This window comes from Mauremys reevesii, linkage group 14 (genome assembly GCF_016161935.1).
Source record: "Mauremys reevesii isolate NIE-2019 linkage group 14, ASM1616193v1, whole genome shotgun sequence".
NCBI lineage: Eukaryota > Metazoa > Chordata > Testudines > Geoemydidae > Mauremys > Mauremys reevesii.
In genome coordinates this window covers 25,040,449-25,053,867 of record NC_052636.1, presented here as the reverse complement: position 1 = coordinate 25,053,867, position 13,419 = coordinate 25,040,449, and the positions used below count along the sequence as shown (strand labels likewise).

General features: G+C 52.0%; 1 pseudogene; it reads right to left on the bottom strand.

Moving 5' to 3' along the window:
• Nucleotides 1–13,419, bottom strand: part of LOC120381563 — a 250,910-nt pseudogene that overhangs the window by 182,838 nt on the left and 54,653 nt on the right.

The following is a 13,419-nucleotide window of genomic DNA, read 5'->3' as shown; positions in this document are numbered from 1 at the left end:
TCCATAATTTCCCTTGGGAATTTATTCCAGTGCTTAACCACTCTGACAGTTAGGAAGTTTTTTTCCTAATCTCCTTCCTAAACTGCCCATGCTGTAAGTTAAGTCCATTGCTTCTTGTCCTATCCTCAGAGGTTAAGAAGAACAATTTTTTTCTGGCATCTTTGTAACAACCTTTTATGTACTTGAAAACTGTGATTGTGTCCCCTCTGAGTCTTCTCCAGACTAAACAAACCCAGGTTTTTCAATCTTCCCTCACAGGCCATGTTTTCTAGACCTTTAATCATTTTTGTTGCTCTTCTCTGGACTTTCTCCAATTTGTCCACATCTTTCCTGAAATGTGGCCCCCAGAACTGGATACACTACTCCAGTTGAGATCTAATCAGTGCGGAGTAGAGCGGAAGAATTACTTCTCATGTCTTGTTTACAATACTCCTGCTAATACATCCCAGAATGATACTTACTGTTGCAAAAAAAGCGTAACTCTGTTGACTCATATTCTGACCCCCAGATCCCTTTCCACAGCACTCCTTCCTAGGCAGTTATTTCCCATTTTGTATGTGTGCAACTGATTGATCCTTCCTAAGCGGTGTACTATGTATTTGTCCTTTTTGAATTCCATCCTGTTTTCTTCAGACCATTTCTCCAGTTTGTCCAGATGATTTTGAATTTCAGTTCTATCCTCCAAAGTCCTTGCAACCCCTCCCAGCTTGGTATCGCCCGCAAACTTGATAAGCGTAACAGACTCTGCTGCTGGGAGGGTTTCATCATGTGTCAGAGGGTCACACCCTGGTGGGAGGGGGCTAGACCTGTACTGGGATAAGGTCACTCTGTGCTTCACAGTGTGGCAGAACCTAGAATGTCCATTAGCAGGGAACAATGCTGGGGGGAATCGACATGTGGAAAGGACAGAAACCCTGTCTGCATTCTCTCACATTGCCCTTCTCGCCCTGGCAGGCTACAAATTAAGGTCTACGTTTTGCTCCAGATCATCCCCTCTCCCAGGGGGAAGGAAATGGCTTCAATGGAGCTGGCTCAGGTAAGGGATTCTCAGGTTGCTGGTGGTGGGTTCTGCTTGGAGGGAGAGAAGCAGTAAATGTATAGGAGGGTGGGAGCCAGTGATGACCTGCCAAAATAGTAACAACAGGTTCCTTCCTCCTCACCTCACGAGGGGTTGTGCCCCGTCGAACCCCCCCTGCTCCTTGACACCCCCCGGGGACCCCTGACCCATTCCCCCCTTCCCTGTCCCGTGACTGTCCCCACCACCTCATCCACTGCTCCTTCCTGACTGCCCCTGGGACCCTTGCCCCCATTCAGTTCCCTTGTTCCATGCCCTCTGACTGCCCCGACCCTATCCACCCCCACAATTCACCGAACACCTCCTCCCTGCCCCTTATCACACTGCCTGGGGCCAGGACTGGTTGATTTGTGGGAAGCAGGGATGGGGAGGAGAAGGAGGGCAGAACATTCGGAGGAGAGGGGGAGGTGAGCTGGGGCCGGGTGGACAGCTGCCCGAGCCTTTGTTAAATTTAAAAGCTTTTTTAGAACCGATTGTCCCTTCCATAAACTTATCAAGCTTAGTCTTAAATCCAGATATGTCTTTTGCCCCCACTACTCCCCTTGGAAGGCTGTTCCAGAACTTCACTCCTCTAATGGTTAGAAACCTTCGTCTGATTTCAAGTCTAAACTTCCTAGTGTCCAGTTTATACCCATTTGTTCTTGTGTCCACATTCGTACTAAGCTTAAACAATTCCTCTCCCTACCTAATATTAATCCCTCTGATATATTTATAAAGAGCCATCATATCCCCTCTCAACCTTCTTTTGGTTAGGCTAAACAAGCCAAGCTCTTTGAGTCTCCTTTCATAAGACAGGTTTTCCTTTCCTCGGATCATCCTAGTAGCCTGTCTCTGAACCTGTTCCAGTTTGAATTCGTCCTTCTTAAACATGGGAGACCAGAACTGCACACAGTATTCCAGATGAGGTCTCACCAGTGCCTTATATAACGGTACTAACACCTCCTTTGCTGGAAATACCTCGCCTGATGCATCCTAAAACTGCATTAGCTTTTTTAATGGCCATATCACATTGGCGGCTCATAGTCATCCTGTGATCAACCAATACTCCTTGGTCCTTCTCCTCCTCCGTTACTTCCAACTGATGTGTCCCCAATTTATAACTAAAATTCTTATTATTAATCCCTAAATGCATGACCTTGCACTTTTCACTATTACATTTCATCCTATTACTATTACTCCAGTTTACAAGGTCATCTAGATCTTCCTGTATGATATCCCGGTCCTTCTCTGTGTTAGCAATACCACCCAGCTTTGTGTCATCCGCAAATTTTATTAGCACATTCCCGCTTTTTGTGCCAAGGTCAGTAATAAAAAGGTTAAATAAGATTGGACCCAAAACTGATCCCTGAGGAACTCCACTAGTAAACTCAAACCAAGCCTGACATGCTAGATGGATAGAATGTGAATTAGCAATTTCTCACCCTGACTGATGATACAAGCAGTCCACCAAGTTTCCATACACAACCTAGAAATCCCTTTACCCTGGAACCAGCACTTCCCCCAGTTCAATCTTTGTTCCTCAGGTGCTTCCAGGAGTTCTTTTCTGTGGGGAATGAGGCCGAGAGATGATGTCACACCCACCTTATGTACCTTTTCCATATGGCAGGAACCCTTTGTTCTAAACTCAGTTCCCAGTCCAGTTTGTGGAAAAATACAGGTACCAAAATGAAGTTCATTGTCATGTGGTCTGGTCACATGTCCTAGAGTGCCCTGCTGAGTGATAGTAGCCATGACTCATAGGCTGGCTAAAACGTTCCCAGGAGGGCTAAGCTCTTCCACAATCCATTGTCTGTGTTGGTGATCCATGAACACTGTCTGGCTTCTTCATTGTTCTACCTGAAAGGCTCGTTGTGGCTGTTACCCAGAGTAAGCACATTTGAAAGACAGATACAGAGTCAATATCCATAACTTCAGGTACAAACATGATCCGTGCATACAGGTAGGATAATCATATTCAGCAAATCATAACTTTTCCAGTGACACCACACGACTCATTTTGTACAAAATGCCTCATGTCCTAATCATATTATAATCCTGCCACTATGCTGAATATGGGCTGTAGTGTCAGATAGGTCCTAATTTCAAGGCACAGGTGTTGGGAATGAAACTTCCTGTCTTTGTGGAACAGGAAATAACCCTCCAGCCAGGGCTGGGACAACTTCCCAGACTCCCAGTGCTGAAACCTGAACCTACTGACACTTCATTAGTTCCCCCACCCCCAGTCTTTGTGACAACTACAAACTTTATTGGTGATGATTTTATATTCTCTTCCACGTCATTGATAAGAATGTTAAATAGCACAGGGCCAAGATCCAATCCTTTTGGGAACCGCTAGAAAGAAATCCACTCGACCATGGTTCCCTATTTAAAATCCCAGTTTTAATCTATTTAATGGATGCCGTGTGTATTTTGTATCTTTCTAGTCAAAATATTGTGCTGAAGCTACGTATATTACATCAGTACTATTAGCTGCAACCAAACTTTTGATCTCATCCAGTAAGGATATCCAGTTAGTTTGATAGGATCTATTGTGCCTACACCTTTTTAATGGGTACTAATTAAATTACCCTCCTTTCTTTATTAATGAAATCCAGTATCGGCTGCTCCATTCTCTTGCCCAGTATCTATTTCAGACTGACACACTTGTCATTAGCTGCGTCATCTCTTTTATAGTTTTTAAATATTGGCACCGCATTAGCTTTATTCCAGTCTTCTGGAATTTCCCAAGTGTTCCAAGTCCTAATTAAAATCAACATTAACAGTCCACCACGCTCCTCCAGCAGGTCTTTCAAAACTCTAGTTATCTGGACCCACTAATCTAAACACATCTAACTTTAATAGCTGCTGTTTAACGTCCTTGTGAGCTATTGTTGACGCTGACGGTCTTTCCATCCCAACATCTTATGATATGAGTTACATCATCTGTTTTTCTCCAAATCCAGGAGAGAAATATTTATTGAACACTTTTACCTCTTCTCCATGATTGTTGATAATTCTGCCATTTCCATCTAGTAATGTAGCACTACCATTGTTAGGATTAATTTTGTACTTTTAAAAACTTCCTTCTTATTTTCATTGGCTGATCATTGATTTCTGTTAGCTTCCCTTGCCAGCTTTCTACAATTCTGACCTTCTAACTTAGATTCTTTACTATTGACTTCCCCTTTCTTCCATATATTTTATTTGGAGAGTGTTGGGATTCCTACCAGTGAGCCACCAGCAGGGTCCAGAGACAGCCCCATATCAAGTCCTGGCTAGTAGCTATGTGATAAATGTGATGACCCTGCCTCCGTCTGTCAGCTGGGAGACACAAAGGTTCTCTCTTTCTACCCTCTGATGCCTCCTGGCTGCTCTAAGCAAGGTGAGGTGGGACTCTGTTAACATGGGCCTCCCGGAGCTTCCATTTACCTGGTGCTGCTGTTCTGTGAGTAGTGGGGCTGTGAGTGAGGCAGCAGATACTGAGTGTTGGACTCTTGCTCTTTCAGGGGCCGGTGACCTTCGAGGAGGTGGCTGTGTATTTCACCAGGGAGGAATGGGCTCTGCTGGACCCCACTCAGAGAGCCCTCTACAGGGATGTCATGCGGGAGAACTATGAGACAGTGACCTCGCTGGGTAAGGAGTCCTGTCCCCTGGGTTATTAGAAGCTATGGGGTCTCTAAAGAACCTGAGCAGTAATAACTTTATACCTTTATTCATCACCCAAGTTTTGACAAGTTTCTTTGTCCCCCCTTTCTTTCCTTATCTCCCATAGACTAGCAGGCAGCAGGGAGGGAGGAGGTAATGAGAGACGAGGAGGGAACACAAGAAGCTCCCAAGGCGCTGGGAGGTGATGCCAGCTGCCAGTAATGGGAAGAAGGGGAGGGGAGTGTGGGGGAAGGGCACCCAGGAAGTGGGCTGGGTGGGTCAGTGGGAGGGAGGAGAGGTTTGGGGATCTAGAGCTGTGAGGGATCCCAGACCTTTAACCCTGAATCCCTACCCAAACCTCAGGTAAATCCCAGACTTCAGCATAACCACTCTCACAAAGCCTCAACTTAATATAAGGCCCTGAACTGTAGCAAGCTTAGGCCACGTTTACTAAATCGTATCACTAAATCGACCACAGCTAGATCGATCTCAGAGCGTCGATCCCGGCTGTAGTGTCGACCTGCCCTGAATAACCCATTTATCTATGTTCACCTCCTTGCCCCTCCACGCATGGTCCAAGCTAATAAGCAATTCTCTGATCATGACATGTTACCTCTAGCGAGTATGAAATTGCCCACAAGACGTGAGACTGGGTCATAGATCGTAAAATCAGGTCGGGGTCAAGAAGTGTGAGAGTTTGGAGAGAGTCTTGTCCCCCCTCTCCCCATCTGCAGCAGCCACAAGCTGTCTTCCCTCCAGGCTCCTTGGATCTCTGAGCCTGTCCCTCCTGAGGCTGCGTGGCCCAGTTCTTGTTTCTGACCTTCTCCTTTTCCGGAAGAATTAGAGGCTGTTGCTCCTGAATGTTAGTGTGTAGTTCCCCAGCCTTCTCCTCCCACTGGGGGAGTTTAATTCTCCCTCCCATTACACCTGAGTCACTAGATTTCCTAATTCCCCAAAATGTGCTTTTGCAGTGTCACTGTTCTGGGGTAGTGAAGCCTTTGACCTGCCTCCATGGTCTGCTCACGGAATGGCCCCTCAGGTATCAGGCCTGTAGCCAGCCCCTCTCTGTGGGCAGGGACCCACCTGCCTCTCCTTTTTGACCAGAGTGTGAGGATTGCAACTTGTCCTCCACTGTGTTTGCTGGACTAACGCCCAGTTCCTGTGCTTTGCTTTCTCTCCAGGGGCTGTGAGCAGTGTGTGTGTGTGATAGAGGTGAGACTTTTGGTGATACTTGTATGATGCCAATACACACCTCAGTTTCCTGCTGTGATTGGTATTGCTATGATTGTAAAGAGCAGGAGACGTCAGGTGTTTTCTCATGTAGCTGTCATGGGCTGATATGAATGGGTCATTAAGGACTGGCGGGGAGTAACCTACATCAATGGAATACCCGACAGAGACAAGGGAGTGATTGTCACTCAGGGCTGCCCAGAGGATTCAGGGGGCCTGGGGTCTTCAGCGGCGTGTCCCCCTTATCCGCTCTGACACCGCAGAGCATTTTCCCTGTGTCCTCCTGTCACGGAGTGTGGGGGAGTCTGGCCCTGCACCCCTCTTCCTGGGACTCACAGTGACTCTCAGCCGGCCAGTAAAATGGAAGGTTTATTGGACAACAGAAACACAGGATACAGCAGGGCTCGTGTTCAGAGCCAGGACCCCTCAATCTGGCCCTTCTGGGGGTTCAGGATGTCTGGATTCCAACATAGGATCCCCTGAAGTTCCCCCACCCAGCCACTAGCTGACTGACCCAAGCCTCTCCACTCGTCTCTCTGGCTTTGTCTCGCTTCCCGGGCAAAGGTGTTGACCTCCCTTCCCCCGTGCCTAGCTCATGTTACAGCTGCATACCTGAGTTTCACCTAAAATCCTCCCTGTAACTCTCCCCACCCCCACACAGACAGTCCCTACTGCATCACATCTCTCCTCCCTTCGAGATTGAACTGAGCAGGGTCACTCTGCCCAGTGACCCGGGGAAGTTCAGGGCCCCCTCTCCGGGACAGTGCGTCTGCTATCAGGTTGGCACTTCCCTTCACATGGACCACGTCCATGTCATAGTCCTGCAGGAGCAGGCTCCACCTCAGGAGCTTGGCGTTGGCTCCTTTCATCTGCTGCAGCCAGGTCAGGGGAGAGTGGTCGGTGTACACGGTGAAGTGGCGCCCAAAGAGATAGGGCTCCAGTTTCTTAAGGGCCCACACCATGGCCAGGCATTCCTTCTCGATGGCCGCGTAGTTCTGCTCCCGGGGTAGCAACTTCCTGCTCAGGTACACGATGGGGTGTCTCCCCCTTTTCATCCTCCTGCATCAACACCGCCCCCAGTCCCGTGTCTGAGGCGTCAGTGAACACCATAAAGGGCTTGTCAAAGTCTGGGTTTGTCAGAACTGGGCCACCGAGCAGAGCCTCCTTCAGTGCCCGGAGAGCCTGCTGGCACTGCTCAGTCCAGACTACCTTGTCTGGCTTCCCCTTCTTGCACAGCTCAGTGATGGGGGCGGCTATGGCGCTAAAGTGGGGCATGAATCTTCGATAGTACCCTGCCATCCTGATAAAGGCCTGGACCTGCTTTTTGGTTTGGGGAGCCGGCCAGTCTCTGATCACCTCCACATTGGCTGGTTCCGGCTTTAGGCAGCCGCTCCCCACCCGATGGCCCAGGTAAGCTACTTCAGCCATTCCCACCTTGCACTTCTCAGCCTTTACGATTAGCCCAGCCTCCCGGAGTCGGTCCAGCACTTGTCTAACCTGGGACACGTGGTCCTCCTAGGTCTGGCTGAAGACGCAGATGTCGTCAATATACGCCACGGCAAAACTCTCCATCCCCCTCAGTAGCTGATCCACCAGGCGCTGGAAGGTGGCCAGCGCTCCCTTGAGGCCGAAGGGCAGGGTCAGAAACTCCTAGAGCCCCAGAGGGAGATGAAGGCCGATTTCAGCCTGGCATTTGCATCCAGCGGCACTTGCCAGTAGCCCTTTGTAAGATCCATGGTGGTGAGGTACCGAGCGCCTCCTAGCTTGTCCAGAAGCTCGTCAGGCCTGGGCATGGGGTAGGCATCAGCTACAGTGATGGCATTGAGCTTTTGATAGTCCACACAGAACCGGATCGACCCGTCCTTCTTGGGGACCAGCACCACTGGGGAGGCCCAGGGGCTGGCGGATGGCTGGATCACCCCCAAGGCCAACATGTCCCTGACCTCTCTTTCTAGGTCCTGGGCAGTTTTCCCAGTGACTCGACGGGAGCATCTTATAGGAGGGTGTGACCCAGTCTCCACCCGGTGGACAGTCAAATTAATGCGTCCAGGCTGGTTGGAAAACAGCTGTCGTTATAGATGCAGCACACCTGTGATCTCAGCATGCTGATCCAGGGTCAGCTGATCAGAGAGGAATTGCCTCCAGGGGGAACCAGCTTTGTCCCTGGAAATAGATCCACTAAAGGGTCATCTCCCGGCTCCTCCCAATGTCCACACACGGCCAACACTATATTCCCCCTGTCATAATACGGCTTCATCATATTCACGTGGTACACCCGGTGGTGGTGCGCCCGGCTCGACAGCTCCACCACATAGTTTACCACATTTAGTTGCTTGACAACCTTGAAGGGCCCTTCCCAGGCAGGCTGGAGTTTGTTTTTCCTCACGGGGACGAGAACCATCACTTGATCCCCGGTGGCGAAGCGCGGGCCCGCGCCCGTGGGTCGTACCAGACCTTCTGCTTCCTCTGGGCTCGGGCCAGATTCTCCCTGGCCAGGCCCATGAGCTTGGCAAGTCTTTCCCGGAAGGTCAGGACATACTCCACCACCGACTCTCCATCGGGAGCGGCCTTCCCCTCCCATTCGTCTCTCATCAGGTCCAGGGGCCCATACAATAGTTCGAAAGGCGAGAACCCCGTAGATTCCTGGGGTACCTCCCTGTATGCAAACAGCAGGTGAGGTAAATACTTGTCCCAGTCCTGTGGGTGCTGGTGCATAAATGTTTTTAGCATCATCTTTAGCGTCCCGTTGAACCTCTCCACCAGCCCGTTGGTCTGGGGGTGATACGCTGAGGCCCAGCTGGGTCGGACCCCACATTTCTCCCACAGGGACTGGAGCAGCTTCGACATGAAGTTGGACCCCTGGTCCGTTAAGACTTCCTTGGGGAACCCCACCCGGCTGAAAATGGTCAGCAGCGCATCCGCCACGGTGTCTGCTTCGGTAGAGGACAAGGCCACCGCCTCGGGGTAGCGAGTGGCGAAATCTACCACCACCAGGATGTGTTTCTTCCCTGACCGGGTCGCCTTGCTGAGAGGTCCCACCATGTCTATGGCCACCTTCTGGAAAGGTTCTTCTATGATGGGCAAAGGCCTCAGAGCTGCTTTCCTTTTGTCCCGGGCCTTCCCCACCCGCTGGCAGGGGTCACAGCATCGGCAGTACTGTCGGACATGGGTAAAGACCCCAGGCCAGTAAAAGTTCTGTAGCAGCCTCTGCCTGGTGCGCCGGATTCCCTGGTGCCCTGCGAGGGGGATGTCATGGACCAGGTACAGGAGCCTGTGGCGAAACTTCTGGGGAAGCACCAGCTGCCTCCTGATCCCCCATGACTCCACTTCCCCGGCGGGGGCCCATTCTCGGTACAGGAACCCCTCCTCCCACAGGAAACTCTCCTTGCAACCTCTCCTCATGTTCTGTACCGCATTGAGGTCAGCCCGGTCCCTGGGCTTCTGCAAAGAGGGATCTTTCTGCACCTCGGCCTGGAACTCAGCAGCTGGGACAGGGATGGGGACCTGCTCTCTCTCTCCGGCTGGGTCTGCGGCTGCAGCCTCTCTGAGCCGTGTCCCTGGTCGTTCCCTCCCCACCAGGTCAGGGTCATCCTGCGCCTCGGGCAGAGTACCTTCCCCGTTGTTAGGGCGCAGTGCCCTGCGCCGACTGACTACAGATCACGACCAGGGCACCCCGGGCGTTGCTTGGCCAGTCCTCGAGGTCCCCCCCCCCCCATTAGCACCTCTGTGAGCAAATGGAGGTGTACCCCCACGTCCTTGGGGCCCTCCTTGGCCCCCCACTTCAGGTGTACCCTTGCCACGGGCACCTTGAATGGAGTCCCGCTCACACCCCTCAGGGTCAGGAAGGTGTTGGGCACCATCCGATCTGGGGCCACCACCCCGGGCTGGGCCAGTGTCACCTCTGCGCCCCTGTCCCAGTACCCAGTGACCTCCCTCCCGTCTACTTCCAGGGAAACAAGGCACTCTTTCCGGAGGGGTAGCCCCGTGTCCACCCTGTAAACCAAAAACTCAGGGCCGGGAGCATCCAGCCCCTCGGAGGAGCCGACCTGGGGCCCCCCACCCTCCTTTGCAGGTGGTACGCGGCCAGCCCCCCTTTCCTGCGAACGGTGCCCCTCATCCGGCTGGGTCTCTACCAAGTTGACCCGGTGTGGGGTTGGTCTGCTCAGTTTGTCCTTGAGCCTGGGACACTGGGACCGTATGTGGCCCCTCTGGCCACAGTGATAGCAGCTCATGTCCCGTTGGTCCCCTCGAGTCGGGCGGTTGTCCCTGGTGCTGGCCGTTCCCCTTGGGAGGGGGTTCTCCCTATTCCCCCTTTGGGTGGTCCCAGGATGACTCTCTCTCTGCATCGTGACGGGCCTGTTCCTTTGGGGCTCCTCCCTGCCACCCCTCGACCGGCTCTTCACAAAGTCATCGGCCAGCCGCCCTGCATGTCGCGGGTTCTCTGGCTTTTGCTCCCTTAACCACAGCCTCAGGTCGGATGGGCACCACTCATACAGCTGCTCCAGCACCAGCAGTTTAATCACGTCCCCCGGCATCTGGGTCCCATCTGCCCACTTGCTGGCGTATCCCTCCATGCGGACGGCTAGTTGCAGATAGGAGACCTCAGGGTTTTATACTGACTCCGAACCTGTCCCGGTACATCTCAGGAGTCAGCCCAAACTCGCACAGCAGGGCCTGCTTGAATAGTTTGTAGTCCCCTTTCTCCTCCTCTCCCAGCTGGCCGTACAGTGCCACAGCCTTGGGGTCCAGTAAGGGGGTGAGAACCCGGAGCCTGTCCACAGGATCTACCTGGTGCAGCTCGCAGGCCGTCTCAAAGGCACCCAAGAAGTCATCCATGTCCTCCTCCTTACGCGGGCCAGGATGGACTTATCAAAGCTCCGCGCCATCCTGGGCCCCCCCTCACTCACCACAGCCCAGGGCCTGCTGCCCCCCAGCCTCGGCAGGGCCAGCTCATGTTGACGCTGTCGCTCGTTCTCCTTCCGGTCATGTTCCCTCTGTCTCTCCTTCTCCTTCCGGTCATGTTCTCTCTGTTCCTCACGATCCTTCAGCTCTCTCAGTTTTAGCTCCTTCTCCCATTCCAGCCGCATGCGCTCCACAGATGAGCGCCGGGGACGATCCCCTGCTGGGGAGTGAGCCGGGATGACCCCTGCTGGCCGGGGGGGGTCACGGTACCCTCGGCAGTCGCTGGGCTCCTCCTCCCCCTCCCCCTAGGAGGGAGGGGTCTCGGGAAGCCCTCAGCAGCCGGCTGACCACTCCCAGCTGGAACAGACACTGGTGCCTGTACTGCATCTGCCAGGCTGCTTCCCGCAGAGACAGGGATCAGTTCATTCACGTGATCTCTGTCCTCCAGCTGGGCAATCAGCTGGTCCTTGGTGAGCTTCCCTCTGTGCAGCCCCCTCTCCTTGCACAGCTCCACCAGGTCGCACTTGCGCTGCTTGACATACATCTTCCTGCTGGCCGCTCGCAGGCCGGGGTGTTCGCCGCTCCCCATGGGTTCCAGGGGGACCCCTAGTGTGCCAGTCCTTGAGGTCACCACCTCTGCCAGGGTCGAGCTGCAGACTCCTCCGCCCCTGGGACTGCTTGCTGCAATCCCCTGGGGACCCCCTGTTACTGCAAAGTCCTTCTCTCTGGTCACACTCTCCCAGGGGTTAATCACCCCAGCAATCGCCCCTTCGTTTTACTGCTCCCCAGTCACTTACTGCAGGAAGCGCCGTCCACGGGGTGCAGTATATCCCACCGCTGCCACCAGTTGTCACAGAGTGTGGGGGAGTCTGGCCCTGCACCCCTCTTCCTGGGACTCACAGTGATTCTCAGCCAGACAGTAAAATGGAAGGTTTATTGGACAACAGGAACACAGGATACAGCAGGGCTCGTGTTCAGAGCCAGGACCCCTGAATCTGGCCTTCTGGGGGTTCAGGGTGTCTGGATTCCAACATAGGATCCCCTGAAGTTCCCCTACCCAGCCACTAGCTGACTGACCCAACCCTCTCCACTCGTCTCTCTGCCTTTGTCTCGCTTCCCGGGCAAAGGTGTTGACCTCCCCTCCCCCGTGCCTAGCTCATGTTACAGCTGCATACCTGAGTTTCACCTAAAATCCTCCCTGTAACTCTCCCCACCCCCACACAGACAGTCCCTACTGCATCACACCTCCTTACCAGCTCTGATGCCGCAGAGCATTTACCCTCTGTCCCCTTTCCCTGTTCCTGTTCCCCCTCCAGTTTGACTAAGTTTATGTAGTAATATTGTCAGCTATACCTTTGCTTAACCAATCATTGTACTGAAATTTAATTAACCAATCCTAACACATTGAAACATAATTCTCTAACCAATTCTATCCCACTACCCTCATTAACTTACACCTAGCAAAATTAATTATACAGCAGACAAAACCAGTTAGACAACCAGACTGATTAACAAGGTAAAAGTGGTGGCCATAAAGATAAAACAATACAGAAATGAGCGTTTCACAACCACAACCATTGAGAAGTGATTTCTTGCCAGACAGGCTGCTGTCAAACTAAGTTTTCATTAACCATTTTAAGATCTGTTTCTTTATCTGGTGGTGATGGGCACTATCAGGACAGGATCATCTTCCTAACAGCCCAATAGCACCTTATTTCAGTGTGACTGATTTGGGATGTGAGGATGTGACCCTTCGCTTCCCAGCTTATGGCTGCCCCTGCTGCTTAGCCAAAGGCCTTAGCCTAAGAACAAGGCCTCAGACGGTCACAGTAAGAGAAGGCCCTTACAAATACAGACAGTGATTTTGATTGTTTGTTTTCATAGTCCTGTAAGCAGCTAAGTGATAAAAATACCCCTAAGTTCTTAAAGTCTAGGCTTTACAGGCAGGCCTGAATATCTCTATTCTAACAGTGGGTTCTGTCCCTTCCCCCATTCTGTGTCTGTCTTGTGTATTTAGATTGTAAATTCTTCAGGGCATGGGCCATCTACTGTTCTCTGTTTGTACTTGACCTAGCACAATGGGGACCCACTGTTAGTTGCTTCTTAGGCACTAAGGTAATTCATATGATTTATAATCATAATAACTCTGCTGCCACTTTGAGCCAAGGAAGCTGGCCTTGGGATGTTACTGCTTAAAAATGAGCTGGGGGTTAAAACCATGGACTATTCTTTGTGCCAAGTATCCCACAAATTTCACTGACCTCCCTGGTTTTCTTTGCCTGCAGTAGGGTTTCCACTTTCCAAACCTGATGTGATCTCGCAGCTGGAACGAGGGGAAGAGCCGTGGGTCCCAGACCTCCAGGGCTCTGAGAAAGAAGTGCTTCCAAGAGCTGCCTGCACAGGTGAGGACTTGGTTAAACCAACTCAACAAGTGTGTGGGAATGCAGGAAACATTCGGGATGCCCTACAAAGACCCTGTGAGCTCTCCAGGTTCAGGATTGTCCCCTGCAGATGTGGAATCATTATGGCAGATGTCACTCATGGCTTCCCTGCTATTCTGACTGACAACTGGCAGCAGATCCCTCCCT